General features: G+C 44.1%; 2 long non-coding RNA genes across 2 annotated transcripts; both read right to left on the reverse strand.

Annotated features, from left to right (window-relative positions):
* Positions 1 to 569: 569 nt before the first annotated feature.
* On the reverse strand, positions 570 to 1,579 carry LOC117195311. Its single transcript, XR_004475042.1, has 3 exons — positions 1,216 to 1,579; positions 768 to 1,157; positions 570 to 705 (listed from the first exon to the last, which is right to left on the reverse strand). It is a non-coding gene; the product is annotated as an uncharacterized LOC117195311 (long non-coding RNA).
* An 18,602-nt stretch (positions 1,580 to 20,181) lies between these two features.
* LOC117195312 lies at positions 20,182 to 21,241 on the reverse strand. The gene is made up of 3 exons (XR_004475043.1): positions 20,824 to 21,241; positions 20,376 to 20,765; positions 20,182 to 20,313 (listed from the first exon to the last, which is right to left on the reverse strand). It is a non-coding gene; the product is annotated as an uncharacterized LOC117195312 (long non-coding RNA).
* Positions 21,242 to 21,501: the final 260 nt, after the last annotated feature.

Genomic DNA, 21,501 nt, shown 5'->3' on the forward strand with positions numbered 1-21,501 from the left:
AGCCACCGTCAAAGATCTTTATCGCGATAAGCAGCTATAAATATAAATTTCACACACACGCAAACACAGGCACACGCTAGCGCCCTAAAAACCGGTTTCGGTCAACGAAAGAAGCACCGCACAAAGCAGAAAACCAAAATTTTAGCAACTTCGACCACGTCCCGTGCGAGCACTCCGGCATTTTTGCTCCGCACCACCAAGGACCAGGTGTCAACCGGTCGCGGCTCCACAGGGGGTGAAAAATCCACCACTGCGCCTCCATGGGGGGCTGCTGCCGGCAGAACCGGCGCCAGACCGCCAACATTCATCGGACCGATGGCCTCCAAACGGCCCCGCAGTCGCTCATTCTCAGCAATAAGCGAAAAGATCAGCGCCTCATATTGGCTAGCGACACCAGAAAAACTCGTCTGCTCTTAACGACAGTCAGAAAGCAACTTCGACCACGTCCCGTGCAGTGTTGCCAGATTTTGAGCGCCAAAATAAGCTAGATTTCACAAAAATACAAGCTAGAATAAGCTAAAAATTGTAAAAAACAGGCTAAAAATAAAACAACACATAGATATATACATTTCTAATTGTGTTATTATTTCATCCAATTCGCAATTGCTTGAATCGGTATATTTATCGCTGGAACGTATTAAATTTAAATATTTCTCCGGTAATTGATAGTTGTGACAACATTTTCCATGACGGCGCAATCCATATCTGTAAAATTCAAAAGAATTTTAGTCATATTCATGAAACAATTAAATATTTCTAAAACAAACATTATATTTAATATTGAGTTTAAGGATTTAACGGTCATTTTGTTCCTTAGCTTGGTCTTAACAATATTCATTTGATGGGGTCGTTCAATAGCAGCATTTGACCACGGTAGATTTAAAATGCCAATGGCAAATAAAGCGATTTCTTCAAAAGGCTTGTTTTTGCCAGCATCTTTATAAGTCAGTACTTCTGACCAAAATTGTATCGTGTCATCTGTACTTTGCCAAGGGACTAATTGAATTTTGCCATATTGGGCAAGAATTCCATCTATATTCTTATAGTTAAAGTGTTCCAATATGGAAATGAGATCATTATGATTTTTATTATGTTTGAGTACATTTTCTGCTGCAAAAACTTGCAGTTTTTCTAATGGCTCAAAATTATCTGGAAGTCTGAAATTAAGCATCAGATTATTATTTATTTTTAATATCAAATCCAATTGAAGCTTACCTTTCTCTGAGTTGGATAATTAGCTCCTTTATAAAATCCTTGCACATCTCTCTGATTTCGTTAACTTCATTATTATAATTTTTCTCTTTAATTTCCTTTTCAAATAAATATCCCATATATAATGAAGACACAGCAAATTCATCCAAGTCATCTTTCAAGACATCAATCTTTGCATCAGGCGGTGTTATTTTATTTTTGAGGAAATCGATGCTTGTCGATGAAAGTTTTGTTTGTAAACTGTTTTTGGCATGTTTTACACATTTACACATTTCACGATCACCAAGCAAGTTTCTGTATAGACCGAAACTTTTCAACGAAAATAAACTATAAATAAATTCTAAAATACCATGATACACCAAAATATGTACTACAAATAAACTTTTTGTTCGATTTGTCTTAAAAAATACCAAAAAATACATGTAGGATATAAAAAGGAAAAACTAAGCAAAGTGAAATTAAAAAAGGTTAGATTTAAAGCTATTTTCATAATTTTTCAAGCTGTTCCGTTTTCAAATAAGCTAGATCTAGCCTTAAATAAGCTAAATTGGCAACACTGGTCCCGTGCGAGCACTCCGGCATTTTTGCTCCGCACCACCAAGGACCAGGTGTCAACCGGTCGCGGCTCCACAGGGGGTGAAAAATCCACCACTGCGCCTCCATGGGGGGCTGCGGCCGGCAGAACCCGCGCCAGACCGCCTACATTCATCGGACCGATGGCCTCCAAACGGCCCCGCAGTCGCTCATTCTCAGCAATAAGCGAAAAAATCAGCGTCTCATATTGGCCACTATAGCCTACCAAACTGCACATTACCTCCGTTGTCGCACCACCGTCCAACGCCACGCTCAACACCTGCTAGCTTATAGCCTGCATTCGCTCTACAGTGTTATTCACCTGCTTCTTTGGCAATGCCGGCACCGCAAATTGCGGCATATCTGCCGTCTCCACAGTGGGAGCCACACCCACATTCACTTCCTCAACACTCTTGCCGTGGTCCCCAAGGGTATCCTGGGAACCAACACTAACGTTCTCCGGGGACAGCTTGGCGATATCGGTCCCCGAGGTGGCCCTTTTCAACCGCCTAACCAGCTTCCCCTTCCTCTTCAACTCCAGCGGCCCAGAAGCAGCCAGTTCTTCATCAGAACAAAGCTTCTCAACGGCCGCCGAATTTTTCTTTTTCGGAGGCAAAGCAGCCACCGTCAAAGATCTTTATCGCGATAAGCAGCTATAAATAGAAATTTCACACACACACGCAAACACAGGCACACGCTAGCGCCCTAAAAACCGGTTTCGGTCAACGAAAGAAGCACCGCACAAAGCAGAAAACGAAAATTTTGGCTTCGGCAAGCGACACCAGAAAAACACGTCTGCTCTAAACGACAGTCAGAAAGCAACTTCGACCACGTCCCGTGCGAGCACTCCGGCATTTTTGCTCCGCACCACCAAGGACCAGGTGTCAACCGGTCGCGGCTCCACAGGGGGTGAAAAATCCACCACTGCGCCTCCATGGGGGGCTGCTGCCGGCAGAACCGGCGCCAGACCGCCTACATTCATCGGACCGATGGCCTCCAAACGGCCCCGCAGTCGCTTATTGTCAACAATAAGCGAAAAATCAGCGCCTAATATTGGCTACTGCAGCCTACCAAACTGCACATTACCTCCGTTGTCGTACCACCGGCCAACGCCACGCCAACATTCATCGGACCGATGGCCTCCAAACGGCCCCGCAGTCGCTCATTCTCAGCAATAAGCGAAAAAATCAGCGTCTCATATTGGCTACTACAGCCTACCAAACTGCACATTACCTCCGTGTTCGCACCACCGTCCAACGCCACGCTCAACATCGCTAGCTTATAGCCTGCATTCGCTCTACAGTGTTATTCACCTGCGTCTTTGGCAATGCAGGCACCGCAAACTGCGGCATATCTGCCGTCTCCACAGTGGGAGCCACACCCACATTCACTTCCTCAACACTCTCGCCGTGGTCCCCAAGGGTATCCTGGGAACCAACACTAACGTTCTCCGGGGACAGCTTGGCGATATCGGTACCCGAGGTGGCCCTTTTCAACCGCCTAACCAGCTTCCCCTTCCTCTTCAACTCCAGCGGCCCAGAAGCAGCCAGTTCTTCATCAGTACAAAGCTTCTCAACGGCCGCCGAATTTTTCTTTTTCGGAGGCATAGCAGCCACCGTCAAAGATCTTTATCGCGATAAGCAGCTATAAATAGAAATTTCACACACACGCAAACACAGGCACACGCTAGCGCCCTAAAAACCGGTTTCGGTCAACGAAAGAAGCACCGCACAAAGCAGAAAACGAAAATTTTAGCAACTTCGACCACGTCCCGTGCGAGCACTCCGGCATTTTTGCTCCGCACCACCAAGGACCAGGTGTCAACCGGTCGCGGCTCCACAGGGGGTGAAAAATCCACCACTGCGCCTCCATGGGGGGCTGCTGCCGGCAGAGCCGGCGCCAGACCGCCAACATTCATCGGACCGATGGCCTCCAAACGGCCCCGCAGTCGCTCATTCTCAGCAATAAGCGAAAAAATCAGCGTCTCATATTGGCCACTACAGCCTACCAAACTGGACATTACCTCCGTGTTCGCACCACCGTCCAACGCCACGCTCAACACCTGCTAGCTTATAGCCTGCATTCGCTCTACAGTGTTATTCACCTGCTTCTTTGGCAATGCAGGCACCGGAAATTTCGGCATATCTGCCGTCTCCACAGTGGGAGCCACACCCACATTAACTTCCTCAACACTCTTGCCGTGGTCCCCAAGGGTATCCTGGGAACCAACACTAACGTTCTCCGGGGACAGCTTGGTGTTATCGGTCTCCGAGGTGGCCCTTTTCAACCGCCTAACCAGCTTCCCCTTCCTCTTCAACTCCAGCGGCCCAGAAGCAGCCAGGTCTTCATCAGAACAAAGCTTCTCAACGGCCGCCGAATTTTTCTTTTTCGGAGGCATAGCAGCCACCGTCAAAGATCTTTATCGCGATAAGCAGGTATAAATAGAAATTTCACACACACGCAAACACAGGCACACGCTAGCGCCCTAAAAACCGGTTTCGGTCAACGAAAGAAGCACCGCGCAAAGCAGAAAACCAAAATTTTAGCAACTTCGACCACGTCCCGTGCGAGCACTCCGGCATTTTTGCTCCGCACCACCAAGGACCAGGTGTCAACCGGTCGCGGCTCCACAGGGGGTGAAAAATCCACCACTGCGCCTCCATGGGGGCTGCTGCCGGCAGAACCGGCGGCAGACCGCCAACATTCATCGGACCGATGGCCTCCAAACGGCCCCGCAGTCGCTCATTCTCAGCAATAAGCGAAAAAATCAGCGCCTCATATTGGCTACTACAGCCTACCAAACTGCACATTACCTCCGTTGTCGCACCACCGTCCAACGCCACGCTCAACACCTGCTAGCTTATAGCCTGCATTCGCTCTACAGTGTTATTCACCTGCTTCTTTGGCAATGCAGGCACCGGAAATTTCGGCATATCTGCCGTCTCCACAGTGGGAGCCACACCCACATTAACTTCCTCAACACTCTTGCCGTGGTCCCCAAGGGTATCCTGGGAACCAACACTAACGTTCTCCGGGGACAGCTTGGTGTTATCGGTCTCCGAGGTGGCCCTTTTCAACCGCCTAACCAGCTTCCCCTTCCTCTTCAACTCCAGCGGCCCAGAAGCAGCCAGTTCTTCATCAGTACAAAGCTTCTCAACGGCCGCCGAATTTTTCTTTTTCGGAGGCATAGCAGCCACCGTCAAAGATCTTTATCGCGATAAGCAGCTATAAATATAAATTTCACACACACGCAAACACAGGCACACGCTAGCGCCCTAAAAACCGGTTTCGGTCAACGAAAGAAGCACCGCGCAAAGCAGAAAACCAAAATTTTAGCAACTTCGACCACGTCCCGTGCGAGCACTCCGGCATTTTTGCTCCGCACCACCAAGGACCAGGTGTCAACCGGTCGCGGCTCCACAGGGGGTGAAAAATCCACCACTGCGCCTCCATGGGGGGCTGCTGCCGGCAGAACCCGCGCCAGACCGCCTACATTCATCGGACCGATGGCCTCCAAACGGCCCCGCAGTCGCTCATTCTCAGCAATAAGCGAAAAAATCAGCGCCTCATATTGGCTAGCGACACCAGAAAAACTCGTCTGCTCTTAACGACAGTCAGAAAGCAACTTCGACCACGTCCCGTGCAGTGTTGCCAGATTTTGAGCGCCAAAATAAGCTAGATTTCACAAAAATACAAGCTAGAATAAGCTAAAAATTTTAAAAAACAGGCTAAAAAATAGGCTAAAAATAAAACAACACATAGATATATACATTTCTAATTGTGTTATTATTTCATCCAATTCGCAATTGCTTGAATCGGTATATTTATCGCTGGAACGTATTCAATTTAAATATTTCTCCGGTAATTGATAGTTGTGACAACATTTTCCATGACGGCGCAATCCATATCTGTAAAATTCAAAAGAATTTTAGTCATATTCATGAAACAATTAAATATTTCTAAAACAAACATTATATTTAATATTGAGTTTTAGGATTTAACGGTAATTTTGTTCCTTAGCTTGGTCTTAACAATATTCATTTGATGGGGTCGTTCAATAGCAGCATTTGACCACGGTAGACTTAAAATGCCAATGGCAAATAAAGCGATTTCTTCAAAAGGCTTGTTTTTGCCAGCATCTTTATAAGTCAGTACTTCTGACCAAAATTGTATCGTGTCATCTGTACTTTGCCAAGGGACTAATTGAATTTTGCCATATTGGGCAAGAATTCCATCTATATTCTTATAGTTAAAGTGTTCCAATATGGAAATGAGATCATTATGATTTTTATTATGTTTGAGTACATTTTCTGCTGCAAAAACTTGCAGTTTTTCTAATGGCTCAAAATTATCTGGAAGTCTGAAATTAAGCATCAGATTATTATTTATTTTTAATATCAAATCCAATTGAAGCTTACCTTTCTCTGAGTTGGATAATTAGCTCCTTTATAAAATCCTTGCACATCTCTCTGATTTCGTTAACTTCATTATTATAATTTTTCTCTTTAATTTCCTTTTCAAATAAATATCCCATATATAATGAAGACACAGCAAATTCATCCAAGTCATCTTTCAAGACATCAATCTTTGCATCAGGCGGTGTTATTTTATTTTTGAGGAAATCGATGCTTGTCGATGAAAGTTTTGTTTGTAAACTGTTTTTGGCATGTTTTACACATTTACACATTTCACGATCACCAAGCAAGTTTCTGTATAGACCGAAACTTTTCAACGAAAATAAACTATAAATAAATTCTAAAATACCATGATACACCAAAATATGTACTACAAATATACTTTTTGTTCGATTTGTCTTAAAAAATACCAAAAAATACATGTAGGATATAAAAAGGAAAAACTAAGCAAAGTGAAATTAAAAAAGGTTAGATTTAAAGCTATTTTCATAATTTTTCAAGCTGTTCCGTTTTCAAATAAGCTAGATCTAGCCTTAAATAAGCTAAATTGGAAACACTGGTCCCGTGCGAGCACTCCGGCATTTTTGCTCCGCACCACCAAGGACCAGGTGTCAACCGGTCGCGGCTCCACAGGGGGTGAAAAATCCACCACTGCGCCTCCATGGGGGGCTGCGGCCGGCAGAACCCGCGCCAGACCGCCTACATTCATCGGACCGATGGCCTCCAAACGACCCCGCAGTCGCTCATTCTCAGCAATAAGCGAAAAAATCAGCGTCTCATATTGGCCACTATAGCCTACCAAACTGCACATTACCTCCGTTGTCGCACCACCGTCCAACGCCACGCTCAACACCTGCTAGCTTATAGCCTGCATTCGCTCTACAGTGTTATTCACCTGCTTCTTTGGCAATGCAGGCACCGCAAATTGCGGCATATCTGCCGTCTCCCCAGTGGGAGCCACACACACATTCACTTCCTCAACACTCTTGCCGTGGTCCCCAAGGGTATCCTGGGAACCAACACTAACGTTCTCCGGGGACAGCTTGGCGATATCGGTCCCCGAGGTGGCCCTTTTCAACCGCCTAACCAGCTTCCCCTTCCTCTTCAACTCCAGCGGCCCAGAAGCAGCCAGTTCTTCATCAGAACAAAGCTTCTCAACGGCCACCGAATTTTTCTTTTTCGGAGGCATAGCAGCCACCGTCAAAGATCTTTATCGCGATAAGCAGCTATAAATAGAAATTTCACACACACACGCAAACACAGGCACACGCTAGCGCCCTAAAAACCGGTTTCGGTCAACGAAAGAAGCACCGCACAAAGCAGAAAACGAAAATTTTGGCTTCGGCAAGCGACACTAGAAAAACACGTCTGCTCTTAACGACAGTCAGAAAGCAACTTCGACCACGTCCCGTGCGAGCACTCCGGTATTTTTGCTCCGCACCACCAAGGACCAGGTGTCAACCGGTCGCGGCTCCACAGGGGGTGAAAAATCCACCACTGCGCCTCCATGGGGGGCTGCTGCCGGCAGAACCGGCGCCAGACCGCCAACATTCATCGGACCGATGGCCTCCAAACGGCCCCGCAGTCGCTCATTCTCAGCAATAAGCGAAAAAATCAGCGCCTCATATTGGCTACTACAGCCTACCAAACTGCACATTACCTCCGTTGTCGCACCACCGTCCAACGCCACGCTCAACACCTGCTAGCTTATAGCCTGCATTCGCTCTACAGTGTTATTCACCTGCATCTTTGGCAATGCAGGCACCGCAAATTTCGGCATATCTGCCGTCTCCACAGTGGGAGCCACACCCACATTAACTTCCTCAACACTCTTGCCGTGGTCCCCAAGGGTATCCTGGGAACCAACACTAACCTTCTCCGGGGACAGCTTGGCGTTATCGGTCTCCGAGGTGGCCCTTTTCAACCGCCTAACCAGCTTCCCCTTCCTCTTCAACTCCAGCGGCCCAGAAGCAGCCAGTTCTTCATCAGTACAAAGCTTCTCAACGGCCGCCGAATTTTTCTTTTTCGGAGGCATAGCAGCCACCGTCAAAGATCTTTATCGCGATTAGCAGCTATAAATATAAATTTCACACACACGCAAACACAGGCACACGCTAGCGCCCTAAAAACCGGTTTCGGTCAACGAAAGAAGCACCGCGCAAAGCAGAAAACCAAAATTTTAGCAACTTCGACCACGTCCCGTGCGAGCACTCCGGCATTTTTGCTCCGCACCACCAAGGACCAGGTGTCAACCGGTCGCGGCTCCACAGGGGGTGAAAAATCCACCACTGCGCCTCCATGGGGGCTGCTGCCGGCAGAACCGGCGCCAGACCGCCAACATTCATCGGACCGATGGCCTCCAAACGGCCCCGCAGTCGCTCATTCTCAGCAATAAGCGAAAAAATCAGCGCCTCATATTGGCTAGCGACACCAGAAAAACTCGTCTGCTCTTAACGACAGTCAGAAAGCAACTTCGACCACGTCCCGTGCAGTGTTGCCAGATTTTGAGCGCCAAAATAAGCTAGATTTCACAAAAATACAAGCTAGAATAAGCTAAAAATTTAAAAAAACAGGCTAAAAAATAGGCTAAAAATAAAACAACACATAGATATATACATTTCTAATTGTGTTATTATTTCATCCAATTCGCAATTGCTTGAATCGGTATATTTATCGCTGGAACGTATTAAATTTAAATATTTCTCCGGTAATTGATAGTTGTGACAACATTTTCCATGACGGCGCAATCCATATCTGTAAAATTCAAAAGAATTTTAGTCATATTCATGAAACAATTAAATATTTCTTAAACAAACATTATATTTAATATTGAGTTTAAGGATTTAACGGTCATTTTGTTCCTTAGCTTGGTCTTAACAATATTCATTTGATGGGGTCGTTCAATAGCAGCATTTGACCACGGTAGATTTAAAATGCCAATGGCAAATAAAGCGATTTCTTCAAAAGGCTTGTTTTTGCCAGCATCTTTATAAGTCAGTACTTCTGACCAAAATTGTATCGTGTCATCTGTACTTTGCCAAGGGACTAATTGAATTTTGCCATATTGGGCAAGAATTCCATCTATATTCTTATAGTTAAAGTGTTCCAATATGGAAATGAGATCATTATGATTTTTATTATGTTTGCGTACATTTTCTGCTGCAAAAACTTGCAGTTTTTCTAATGGCTCAAAATTATCTGGAAGTCTGAAATTAAGCATCAGATTCTTATTTATTTTTAATATCAAATCCAATTGAAGCTTACCTTTCTCTGAGTTGGATAATTAGCTCCTTTATAAAATCCTTGCACATCTCTCTGATTTCGTTAACTTCATTATTATAATTTTTCTCTTTAATTTCCTTTTCAAATAAATATCCCATATATAATGAAGACACAGCAAATTCATCCAAGTCATCTTTCAAGACATCAATCTTTGCATCAGGCGGTGTTATTTTATTTTTGAGGAAATCGATGCTTGTCGATGAAAGTTTTGTTTGTAAACTGTTTTTGGCATGTTTTACACATTTACACATTTCACGATCACCAAGCAAGTTTCTGTATAGACCGAAACTTTTCAACGAAAATAAACTATAAATAAATTCTAAAATACCATGATACACCAAAATATGTACTACAAATATACTTTTTGTTCGATTTGTCTTAAAAAATACCAAAAAATACATGTAGGATATAAAAAGGAAAAACTAAGCAAAGTGAAATTAAAAAAGGTTAGATTTAAAGCTATTTTCATAATTTTTCAAGCTGTTCCGTTTTCAAATAAGCTAGATCTAGCCTTAAATAAGCTAAATTGGAAACACTGGTCCCGTGCGAGCACTCCGGCATTTTTGCTCCGCACCACCAAGGACCAGGTGTCAACCGGTCGCGGCTCCACAGGGGGTGAAAAATCCACCACTGCGCCTCCATGGGGGGCTGCTGCCGGCAGAACCCGCGCCAGACCGCCTACATTCATCGGACCGATGGCCTCCAAACGGCCCCGCAGTCGCTCATTCTCAGCAATAAGCGAAAAAATCAGCGTCTCATATTGGCCACTATAGCCTACCAAACTGCACATTACCTCCGTTGTCGCACCACCGTCCAAGGCCACGCTCAACACCTGCTAGCTTATAGCCTGCATTCGCTCTACAGTGTTATTCACCTGCTTCTTTGGCAATGCAGGCACCGCAAATTGCGGCATATCTGCCGTCTCCACAGTGGGAGCCACACCCACATTCACTTCCTCAACACTCTTGCCGTGGTCCCCAAGGGTATCCTGGGAACCAACACTAACGTTCTCCGGGGACAGCTTGGCGATATCGGTACCCGAGGTGGCCCTTTTCAACCGCCTAACCAGCTTCCCCTTCCTCTTCAACTCCAGCGGCCCAGAAGCAGCCAGGTCTTCATCAGAACAAAGCTTCTCAACGGCCGCCGAATTTTTCTTTTTCGGAGGCATAGCAGCCACTGTCAAAGATCTTTATCGCGATAAGCAGCTATAAATATAAATTTCACACACACACGCAAACACAGGCACACGCTAGCGCCCTAAAAACCGGTTTCGGTCAACGAAAGAAGCACCGCACAAAGCAGAAAACCAAAATTTTAGCAACTTCGACCACGTCCCGTGCGAGCACTCCGGCATTTTTGCTCCGCACCACCAAGGACCAGGTGTCAACCGGTCGCGGCTCCACAGGGGGTGAAAAATCCACCACTGCGCCTCCATGGGGGGCTGCTGCCGGCAGAACCGGCGCCAGACCGCCAACATTCATCGGACCGATGGCCTCCAAACGGCCCCGCAGTCGCTCATTCTCAGCAATAAGCGAAAAAATCAGCGCCTCATATTGGCTAGCGACACCAGAAAAACTCGTCTGCTCTTAACGACAGTCAGAAAGCAACTTCGACCACGTCCCGTGCAGTGTTGCCAGATTTTGAGCGCCAAAATAAGCTAGATTTCACAAAAATACAAGCTAGAATAAGCTAAAAATTTAAAAAAACAGGCTAAAAAATAGGCTAAAAATAAAACAACACATAGATATATACATTTCTAATTGTGTTATTATTTCATCCAATTCGCAATTGCTTGAATCGGTATATTTATCGCTGGAACGTATTAAATTTAAATATTTCTCCGGTAATTGATAGTTGTGACAACATTTTCCATGACGGCGCAATCCATATCTGTAAAATTCAAAAGAATTTTAGTCATATTCATGAAACAATTAAATATTTCTAAAACAAACATTATATTTAATATTGAGTTTTAGGATTTAACGGTCATTTTGTTCCTTAGCTTGGTCTTAACAATATTCATTTGATGGGGTCGTTCAATAGCAGCATTTGACCACGGTAGACTTAAAATGCCAATGGCAAATAAAGCGATTTCTTCAAAAGGCTTGTTTTTGCCAGCATCTTTATAAGTCAGTACTTCTGACCAAAATTGTATCGTGTCATCTGTACTTTGCCAAGGGACTAATTGAATTTTGCCATATTGGGCAAGAATTCCATCTATATTCTTATAGTTAAAGTGTTCCAATATGGAAATGAGATCATTATGATTTTTATTATGTTTGAGTACATTTTCTGCTGCAAAAACTTGCAGTTTTTCTAATGGCTCAAAATTATCTGGAAGTCTGAAATTAAGCATCAGATTATTATTTATTTTTAATATCAAATCCAATTGAAGCTTACCTTTCTCTGAGTTGGATAATTAGCTCCTTTATAAAATCCTTGCACATCTCTCTGATTTCGTTAACTTCATTATTATAATTTTTCTCTTTAATTTCCTTTTCAAATAAATATCCCATATATAATGAAGACACAGCAAATTCATCCAAGTCATCTTTCAAGACATCAATCTTTGCATCAGGCGGTGTTATTTTATTTTTGAGGAAATCGATGCTTGTCGATGAAAGTTTTGTTTGTAAACTGTTTTTGGCATGTTTTACACATTTACACATTTCACGATCACCAAGCAAGTTTCTGTATAGACCGAAACTTTTCAACGAAAATAAACTATAAATAAATTCTAAAATACCATGATACACCAAAATATGTACTACAAATATACTTTTTGTTCGATTTGTCTTAAAAAATACCAAAAAATACATGTAGGATATAAAAAGGAAAAACTAAGCAAAGTGAAATTAAAAAAGGTAAGATTTAAAGCTATTTTCATAATTTTTCAAGCTGTTCCGTTTTCAAATAAGCTAGATCTAGCCTTAAATAAGCTAAATTGGAAACACTGGTCCCGTGCGAGCACTCCGGCATTTTTGCTCCGCACCACCAAGGACCAGGTGTCAACCGGTCGCGGCTCCACAGGGGGTGAAAAATCCACCACTGCGCCTCCATGGGGGGCTGCTGCCGGCAGAACCCGCGCCAGACCGCCTACATTCATCGGACCGATGGCCTCCAAACGGCCCCGCAGTCGCTCATTCTCAGCAATAAGCGAAAAAATCAGCGTCTCATATTGGCCACTATAGCCTACCAAACTGCACATTACCTCCGTTGTCGCACCACCGTCCAAGGCCACGCTCAACACCTGCTAGCTTATAGCCTGCATTCGCTCTACAGTGTTATTCACCTGCTTCTTTGGCAATGCAGGCACCGCAAATTGCGGCATATCTGCCGTCTCCACAGTGGGAGCCACACCCACATTCACTTCCTCAACACTCTTGCCGTGGTCCCCAAGGGTATCCTGGGAACCAACACTAACGTTCTCCGGGGACAGCTTGGCGATATCGGTACCCGAGGTGGCCCTTTTCAACCGCCTAACCAGCTTCCCCTTCCTCTTCAACTCCAGCGGCCCAGAAGCAGCCAGGTCTTCATCAGAACAAAGCTTCTCAACGGCCGCCGAATTTTTCTTTTTCGGAGGCATAGCAGCCACTGTCAAAGATCTTTATCGCGATAAGCAGCTATAAATATAAATTTCACACACACACGCAAACACAGGCACACGCTAGCGCCCTAAAAACCGGTTTCGGTCAACGAAAGAAGCACCGCACAAAGCAGAAAACCAAAATTTTAGCAACTTCGACCACGTCCCGTGCGAGCACTCCGGCATTTTTGCTCCGCACCACCAAGGACCAGGTGTCAACCGGTCGCGGCTCCACAGGGGGTGAAAAATCCACCACTGCGCCTCCATGGGGGGCTGCTGCCGGCAGAACCGGCGCCAGACCGCCAACATTCATCGGACCGATGGCCTCCAAACGGCCCCGCAGTCGCTCATTCTCAGCAATAAGCGAAAAAATCAGCGCCTCATATTGGCTAGCGACACCAGAAAAACTCGTCTGCTCTTAACGACAGTCAGAAAGCAACTTCGACCACGTCCCGTGCAGTGTTGCCAGATTTTGAGCGCCAAAATAAGCTAGATTTCACAAAAATACAAGCTAGAATAAGCTAACAATTTAAAAAAACAGGCTAAAAAATAGGCTAAAAATAAAACAACACATAGATATATACATTTCTAATTGTGTTATTATTTCATCCAATTCGCAATTGCTTGAATCGGTATATTTATCGCTGGAACGTATTAAATTTAAATATTTCTCCGGTAATTGATAGTTGTGACAACATTTTCCATGACGGCGCAATCCATATCTGTAAAATTCAAAAGAATTTTAGTCATATTCATGAAACAATTAAATATTTCTAAAACAAACATTATATTTAATATTGAGTTTTAGGATTTAACGGTCATTTTGTTCCTTAGCTTGGTCTTAACAATATTCATTTGATGGGGTCGTTCAATAGCAGCATTTGACCACGGTAGACTTAAAATGCCAATGGCAAATAAAGCGATTTCTTCAAAAGGCTTGTTTTTGCCAGCATCTTTATAAGTCAGTACTTCTGACCAAAATTGTATCGTGTCATCTGTACTTTGCCAAGGGACTAATTGAATTTTGCCATATTGGGCAAGAATTCCATCTATATTCTTATAGTTAAAGTGTTCCAATATGGAAATGAGATCATTATGATTTTTATTATGTTTGAGTACATTTTCTGCTGCAAAAACTTGCAGTTTTTCTAATGGCTCAAAATTATCTGGAAGTCTGAAATTAAGCATCAGATTATTATTTATTTTTAATATCAAATCCAATTGAAGCTTACCTTTCTCTGAGTTGGATAATTAGCTCCTTTATAAAATCCTTGCACATCTCTCTGATTTCGTTAACTTCATTATTATAATTTTTCTCTTTAATTTCCTTTTCAAATAAATATCCCATATATAATGAAGACACAGCAAATTCATCCAAGTCATCTTTCAAGACATCAATCTTTGCATCAGGCGGTGTTATTTTATTTTTGAGGAAATCGATGCTTGTCGATGAAAGTTTTGTTTGTAAACTGTTTTTGGCATGTTTTACACATTTACACATTTCACGATCACCAAGCAAGTTTCTGTATAGACCGAAACTTTTCAACGAAAATAAACTATAAATAAATTCTAAAATACCATGATACACCAAAATATGTACTACAAATATACTTTTTGTTCGATTTGTCTTAAAAAATACCAAAAAATACATGTAGGATATAAAAAGGAAAAACTAAGCAAAGTGAAATTAAAAAAGGTTAGATTTAAAGCTATTTTCATAATTTTTCAAGCTGTTCCGTTTTCAAATAAGCTAGATCTAGCCTTAAATAAGCTAAATTGGAAACACTGGTCCCGTGCGAGCACTCCGGCATTTTTGCTCCGCACCACCAAGGACCAGGTGTCAACCGGTCGCGGCTCCACAGGGGGTGAAAAATCCACCACTGCGCCTCCATGGGGGGCTGCTGCCGGCAGAACCCGCGCCAGACCGCCTACATTCATCGGACCGATGGCCTCCAAACGGCCCCGCAGTCGCTCATTCTCAGCAATAAGCGAAAAAATCAGCGTCTCATATTGGCCACTATAGCCTACCAAACTGCACATTACCTCCGTTGTCGCACCACCGTCCAAGGCCACGCTCAACACCTGCTAGCTTATAGCCTGCATTCGCTCTACAGTGTTATTCACCTGCTTCTTTGGCAATGCAGGCACCGCAAATTGCGGCATATCTGCCGTCTCCACAGTGGGAGCCACACCCACATTCACTTCCTCAACACTCTTGCCGTGGTCCCCAAGGGTATCCTGGGAACCAACACTAACGTTCTCCGGGGACAGCTTGGCGATATCGGTACCCGAGGTGGCCCTTTTCAACCGCCTAACCAGCTTCCCCTTCCTCTTCAACTCCAGCGGCCCAGAAGCAGCCAGGTCTTCATCAGAACAAAGCTTCTCAACGGCCGCCGAATTTTTCTTTTTCGGAGGCATAGCAGCCACTGTCAAAGATCTTTATCGCGATAAGCAGCTATAAATATAAATTTCACACACACACGCAAACACAGGCACACGCTAGCGCCCTAAAAACCGGTTTCGGTCAACGAAAGAAGCACCGCACAAAGCAGAAAACCAAAATTTTAGCAACTTCGACCACGTCCCGTGCGAGCACTCCGGCATTTTTGCTCCGCACCACCAAGGACCAGGTGTCAACCGGTCGCGGCTCCACAGGGGGTGAAAAATCCACCACTGCGCCTCCATGGGGGGCTGCTGCCGGCAGAACCCGCGCCAGACCGCCTACATTCATCGGACCGATGGCCTCCAAACGGCCCCGCAGTCGCTCATTCTCAGCAATAAGCGAAAAAATCAGCGCCTCATATTGGCTAGCGACACCAGAAAAACTCGTCTGCTCTAAACGACAGTCAGAAAGCAACTTCGACCACGTCCCGTGCAGTGTTGCCAGATTTTGAGCGCCAAAATAAGCTAGATTTCACAAAAATACAAGCTAGAATAAGCTAAAAATTTAAAAAAACAGGCTAAAAAATAGGCTAAAAATAAAACAACACATAGATATATACATTTCTAATTGTGTTATTATTTCATCCAATTCGCAATTGCTTGAATCGGTATATTTATCGCTGGAACGTATTAAATTTAAATATTTCTCCGGTAATTGATAGTTGTGACAACATTTTCCATGACGGCGCAATCCATATCTGTAAAATTCAAAAGAATTTTAGTCATATTCATGAAACAATTAAATATTTCTAAAACAAACATTATATTTAATATTGAGTTTTAGGATTTAACGGTCATTTTGTTCCTTAGCTTGGTCTTAACAATATTCATTTGATGGGGTCGTTCAATAGCAGCATTTGACCACGGTAGACTTAAAATGCCAATGGCAAATAAAGCGATTTCTTCAAAAGGCTTGTTTTTGCCAGCATCTTTATAAGTCAGTACTTCTGACCAAAATTGTATCGTGTCATCTGTACTTTGCCAAGGGACTAATTGAATTTTGCCATATTGGGCAAGAATTCCATCTATATTCTTATAGTTAAAGTGTTCCAATATGGAAATGAGATCATTATGATTTTTATTATGTTTGAGTACATTTTCTGCTGCAAAAACTTGCAGTTTTTCTAATGGCTCAAAATTATCTGGAAGTCTGAAATTAAGCATCAGATTATTATTTATTTTTAATATCAAATCCAATTGAAGCTTACCTTTCTCTGAGTTGGATAATTAGCTCCTTTATAAAATCCTTGCACATCTCTCTGATTTCGTTAACTTCATTATTATAATTTTTCTCTTTAATTTCCTTTTCAAATAAATATCCCATATATAATGAAGACACAGCAAATTCATCCAAGTCATCTTTCAAGACATCAATCTTTGCATCAGGCGGTGTTATTTTATTTTTGAGGAAATCGATGCTTGTCGATGAAAGTTTTGTTTGTAAACTGTTTTTGGCATGTTTTACACATTTACACATTTCACGATCACCAAGCAAGTTTCTGTATAGACCGAAACTTTTCAACGAAAATAAACTATAAATAAATTCTAAAATACCATGATACACCAAAATATGTACTACAAATATACTTTTTGTTCGATTTGTCTTAAAAAATACCAAAAAATACATGTAGGATATAAAAAGGAAAAACTAAGCAAAGTGAAATTAAAAAAGGTTAGATTTAAAGCTATTTTCATAATTTTTCAAGCTGTTCCGTTTTCAAATAAGCTAGATCTAGCCTTAAATAAGCTAAATTGGAAACACTGGTCCCGTGCGAGCACTCCGGCATTTTTGCTCCGCACCACCAAGGACCAGGTGTCAACCGGTCGCGGCTCCACAGGGGGTGAAAAATCCACCACTGCGCCTCCATGGGGGGCTGCTGCCGGCAGAACCGGCGCCAGACCGCCAACATTCATCGGACCGATGGCCTCCAAACGGCCCCGCAGTCGCTCATTCTCAGCAATAAGCGAAAAAATCAGCGTCTCATATTGGCCACTATAGCCTACCAAACTGCACATTACCTCCGTTGTCGCACCACCGTCCAACGCCACGCTCAACACCTGCTAGCTTATAGCCTTCATTCGCTCTACGGTGTTATTCACCTGCGTCTTTGGCAATGCAGGCACCGCAAACTGCGGCATATCTGTCGCCTCCACAGTGGGAGCCACACCCACATTCACTTCCTCAACACTCTTGCCGTGGTCCCCAAGGGTATCCTGGGAACCAACACTAACGTTCTCCGGGAAAGAACGAAAATTTTGGCTTCGGCAAGCGACACCAGAAAAACACGTCTGCTCTTAACGACAGTCAGAAAGCAACTTCGACCACGTCCCGTGCGTGAACTCCGGCATTTTTGCTCCGCACCACCAAGGACCAGGTGTCAACCGGTCGCGGCTCCAAAGGGGGTGAAAAATCCATCACTGCGCCTCCATTAGGGGCTGCTGCCGGCAGAACCGGCGCCAGACCGCCAACATTCATCGGACCGATGGCCTCCAAACGGCCCCGCAGTCGCTCATTGTCAACAATAAGCGAAAGAATCAGCGCCTAATATTGGCTACTGCAGCCTACCAAACTTCACATTACCTCCGTTGTCGTACCACCGGCCAACGCCACGCCAACATTCATCGGACCGATGGCCTCCAAACGGCCCCGCAGTCGCTCATTCTCAGCAATAAGCGAAAAAATCAGCGTCTCATATTGGCTACTACAGCCTACCAAACTGCACATTACCTCCGTGTTCGCACCACCGTCCAACGCCACGCTCAACACCTGCTAGCTTATAGCCTGCATTCGCTCTACAGTGTTATTCACCTGCGTCTTTGGCAATGCAGGCACCGCAAACTGCGGCATATCTGCCGCCTCCACAGTGGGAGCCACACCCACATTCACTTCCTCAACACTCTTGCCGTGGTCCCCAAGGGTATCCTGGGAACCAACACTAACGTTCTCCGGGACAGCTTGGCGTTATCGGTCTCCGAGGTGGCCCTTTTCAACCGCCTAACCAGCTTCCCCTTCCTCTTCAACTCCACCGGCCCAGAAGCAGCCAGGTCTTCATCAGAACAAAGCTTCTCAACGGCCGCCGAATTTTTCTTTTTCGGAGGCATAGCAGCCACCGTCAAAGATCTTTATCGCGATAAGCAGCTATAAATAGAAATTTCACACACACACGCAAACACAGGCACACGCTAGCGCCCTAAAAACCGGTTTCGGTCAACGAAAGAAGCACCGCACAAAGCAGAAAACGAAAATTTTGGCTTCGGCAAGCGACACCAGAAAAACACGTCTGCTCTTAACGACAGTCAGAAAGCAACTTCGACCACGTCCCGTGCGAGCACTCCGGCATTTTTGCTCCGCACCACCAAGGACCAGGTGTCAACCGGTCGCGGCTCCACAGGGGGTGAAAAATCCACCACTGCGCCTCCATGGGGGGCTGCTGCCGGCAGAACCGGCGCCAGACCGCCTACATTCATCGGACCGATGGCCTCCAAACGGCCCCGCAGTCGCTTATTGTCAACAATAAGCGAAAAATCAGCGCCTAATATTGGCTACTGCAGCCTACCAAACTGCACATTACCTCCGTTGTCGTACCACCGGCCAACGCCACGCCAACATTCATCGGACCGATGGCCTCCAAACGGCCCCGCAGTCGCTCATTCTCAGCAATAAGCGAAAAAATCAGCGTCTCATATTGGCTACTACAGCCTACCAAACTGCACATTACCTCCGTTGTCGCACCACCGTCCAACGCCACGCTCAACACCTGCTAGCTTATAGCCTGCATTCGCTCTACAGTGTTATTCACCTGCTTCTTTGGCAATGCAGGCACCGCAAATTTCGGCATATCTGCCGTCTCCACAGTGGGAGCCACACCCACATTAACTTCCTCAACACTCTTGCCGTGGTCCCCAAGGGTATCCTGGGAACCAACACTAACGTTCTCCGGGGACAGCTTGGCGATATCGGTCTCCGAGGTGGCCCTTTTCAACCGCCTAACCAGCTTCCCCTTCCTCTTCAACTCCAGCGGCCCAGAAGCAGCCAGTTCTTCATCAGTACAAAGCTTCTCAACGGCCGCCGAATTTTTCTTTTTCGGAGGCATAGCAGCCACCGTCAAAGATCTTTATCGCGATAAGCAGCTATAAATATAAATTTCACACACACACGCAAACACAGGCACACGCTAGCGCCCTAAAAACCGGTTTCGGTCAACGAAAGAAGCACCGCACAAAGCAGAAAACCAAAATTTTAGCAACTTCGACCACGTCCCGTGCGAGCACTCCGGCATTTTTGCTCCGCACCACCAAGGACCAGGTGTCAACCGGTCGCGGCTCCACAGGGGGTGAAAAATCCACCACTGCGCCTCCATGGGGGCTGCTGCCGGCAGAACCGGCGCCAGACCGCCAACATTCATCGGACCGATGGCCTCCAAACGGCCCCGCAGTCGCTCATTCTCAGCAATAAGCGAAAAAATCAGCGCCTCATATTGGCTAGCGACACCAGAAAAACTCGTCTGCTCTTAACGACAGTCAGAAAGCAACTTCGACCACGTCCCGTGCAGTGTTGCCAGATTTTGAGCGCCAAAATAAGCTAGATTTCACAAAAATACAAGCTAGAATAAGCTAAAAATTGTAAAAAACAGGCTAAAAATAAAACAACACATAGATATATACATTTCTAATTGTGTTATTATTTCATCCAATTCGCAATTGCTTGAATCGGTATATTTATCGCTGGAACGTATTAAATTTAAATATTTCTCCGGTAATTGATAGTTGTGACAACATTTTCCATGACGGCGCAATCCATATCTGTAAAATTCAAAAGAATTTTAGTCATATTCATGAAACAATTAAATATTTCTAAAACAAACATTATATTTAATATTGAGTTTAAGGATTTAACGGTCATTTTGTTCCTTAGCTTGGTCTTAACAATATTCATTTGATGGGGTCGTTCAATAGCAGCATTTGACCACGGTAGACTTAAAATGCCAATGGCAAATAAAGCGATTTCTTCAAAAGGCTTGTTTTTGCCAGCATCTTTATAAGTCAGTACTTCTGACCAAAATTGTATCGTGTCATCTGTACTTTGCCAAGGGACTAATTGAATTTTGCCATATTGGGCAAGAATTCCATCTATATTCTTATAGTTAAAGTGTTCCAATATGGAAATGAGATCATTATGATTTTTATTATGTTTGAGTACATTTTCTGCTGCAAAAACTTGCAGTTTTTCTAATGGCTCAAAATTATCTGGAAGTCTGAAATTAAGCATCAGATTATTATTTATTTTTAATATCAAATCCAATTGAAGCTTACCTTTCTCTGAGTTGGATAATTAGCTCCTTTATAAAATCCTTGCACATCTCTCTGATTTCGTTAACTTCATTATTATAATTTTTCTCTTTAATTTCTGTGAAGACACAGAAAATTCATCCAAGTCATCTTTCAAGACATCAATCTTTGCATCAGGCGGTGTTATTTTATTTTTGAGGAAATCGATGCTTGTCGATGAAAGTTTTGTTTGTAAACTGTTTTTGGCATGTTTTACACATTTACACATTTCACGATCACCAAGCAAGTTTCTGTATAGACCGAAACTTTTCAACGAAAATAAACTATAAATAAATTCTAAAATACCATGATACACCAAAATATGTACTACAAATATACTTTTTGTTCGATTTGTCTTAAAAAATACCAAAAAATACATGTAGGATATAAAAAGGAAAAACTAAGCAAAGTGAAATTAAAAAAAGGTTAGATTTAAAGCTATTTTCATAATTTTTCAAGCTGTTCCGTTTTCAAATAAGCTAGATCTAGCCTTAAAAAAGCTAAATTGGCAACACTGGTCCCGTGCGAGCACTACGGCATTTTTGCTCCGCACCACCAAGGACCAGGTGTCAACCGGTCGCGGCTCCACAGGGGGTGAAAAATCCACCACTGCGCCTCCATGGGGGGCTGCGGCCGGCAGAACCCGCGCCAGACCGCCTACAT

The sequence above is a fragment of the Drosophila miranda genome, unplaced genomic scaffold, assembly GCF_003369915.1.
Source record: "Drosophila miranda strain MSH22 unplaced genomic scaffold, D.miranda_PacBio2.1 Contig_AX3_pilon, whole genome shotgun sequence".
NCBI lineage: Eukaryota > Metazoa > Arthropoda > Insecta > Diptera > Drosophilidae > Drosophila > Drosophila miranda.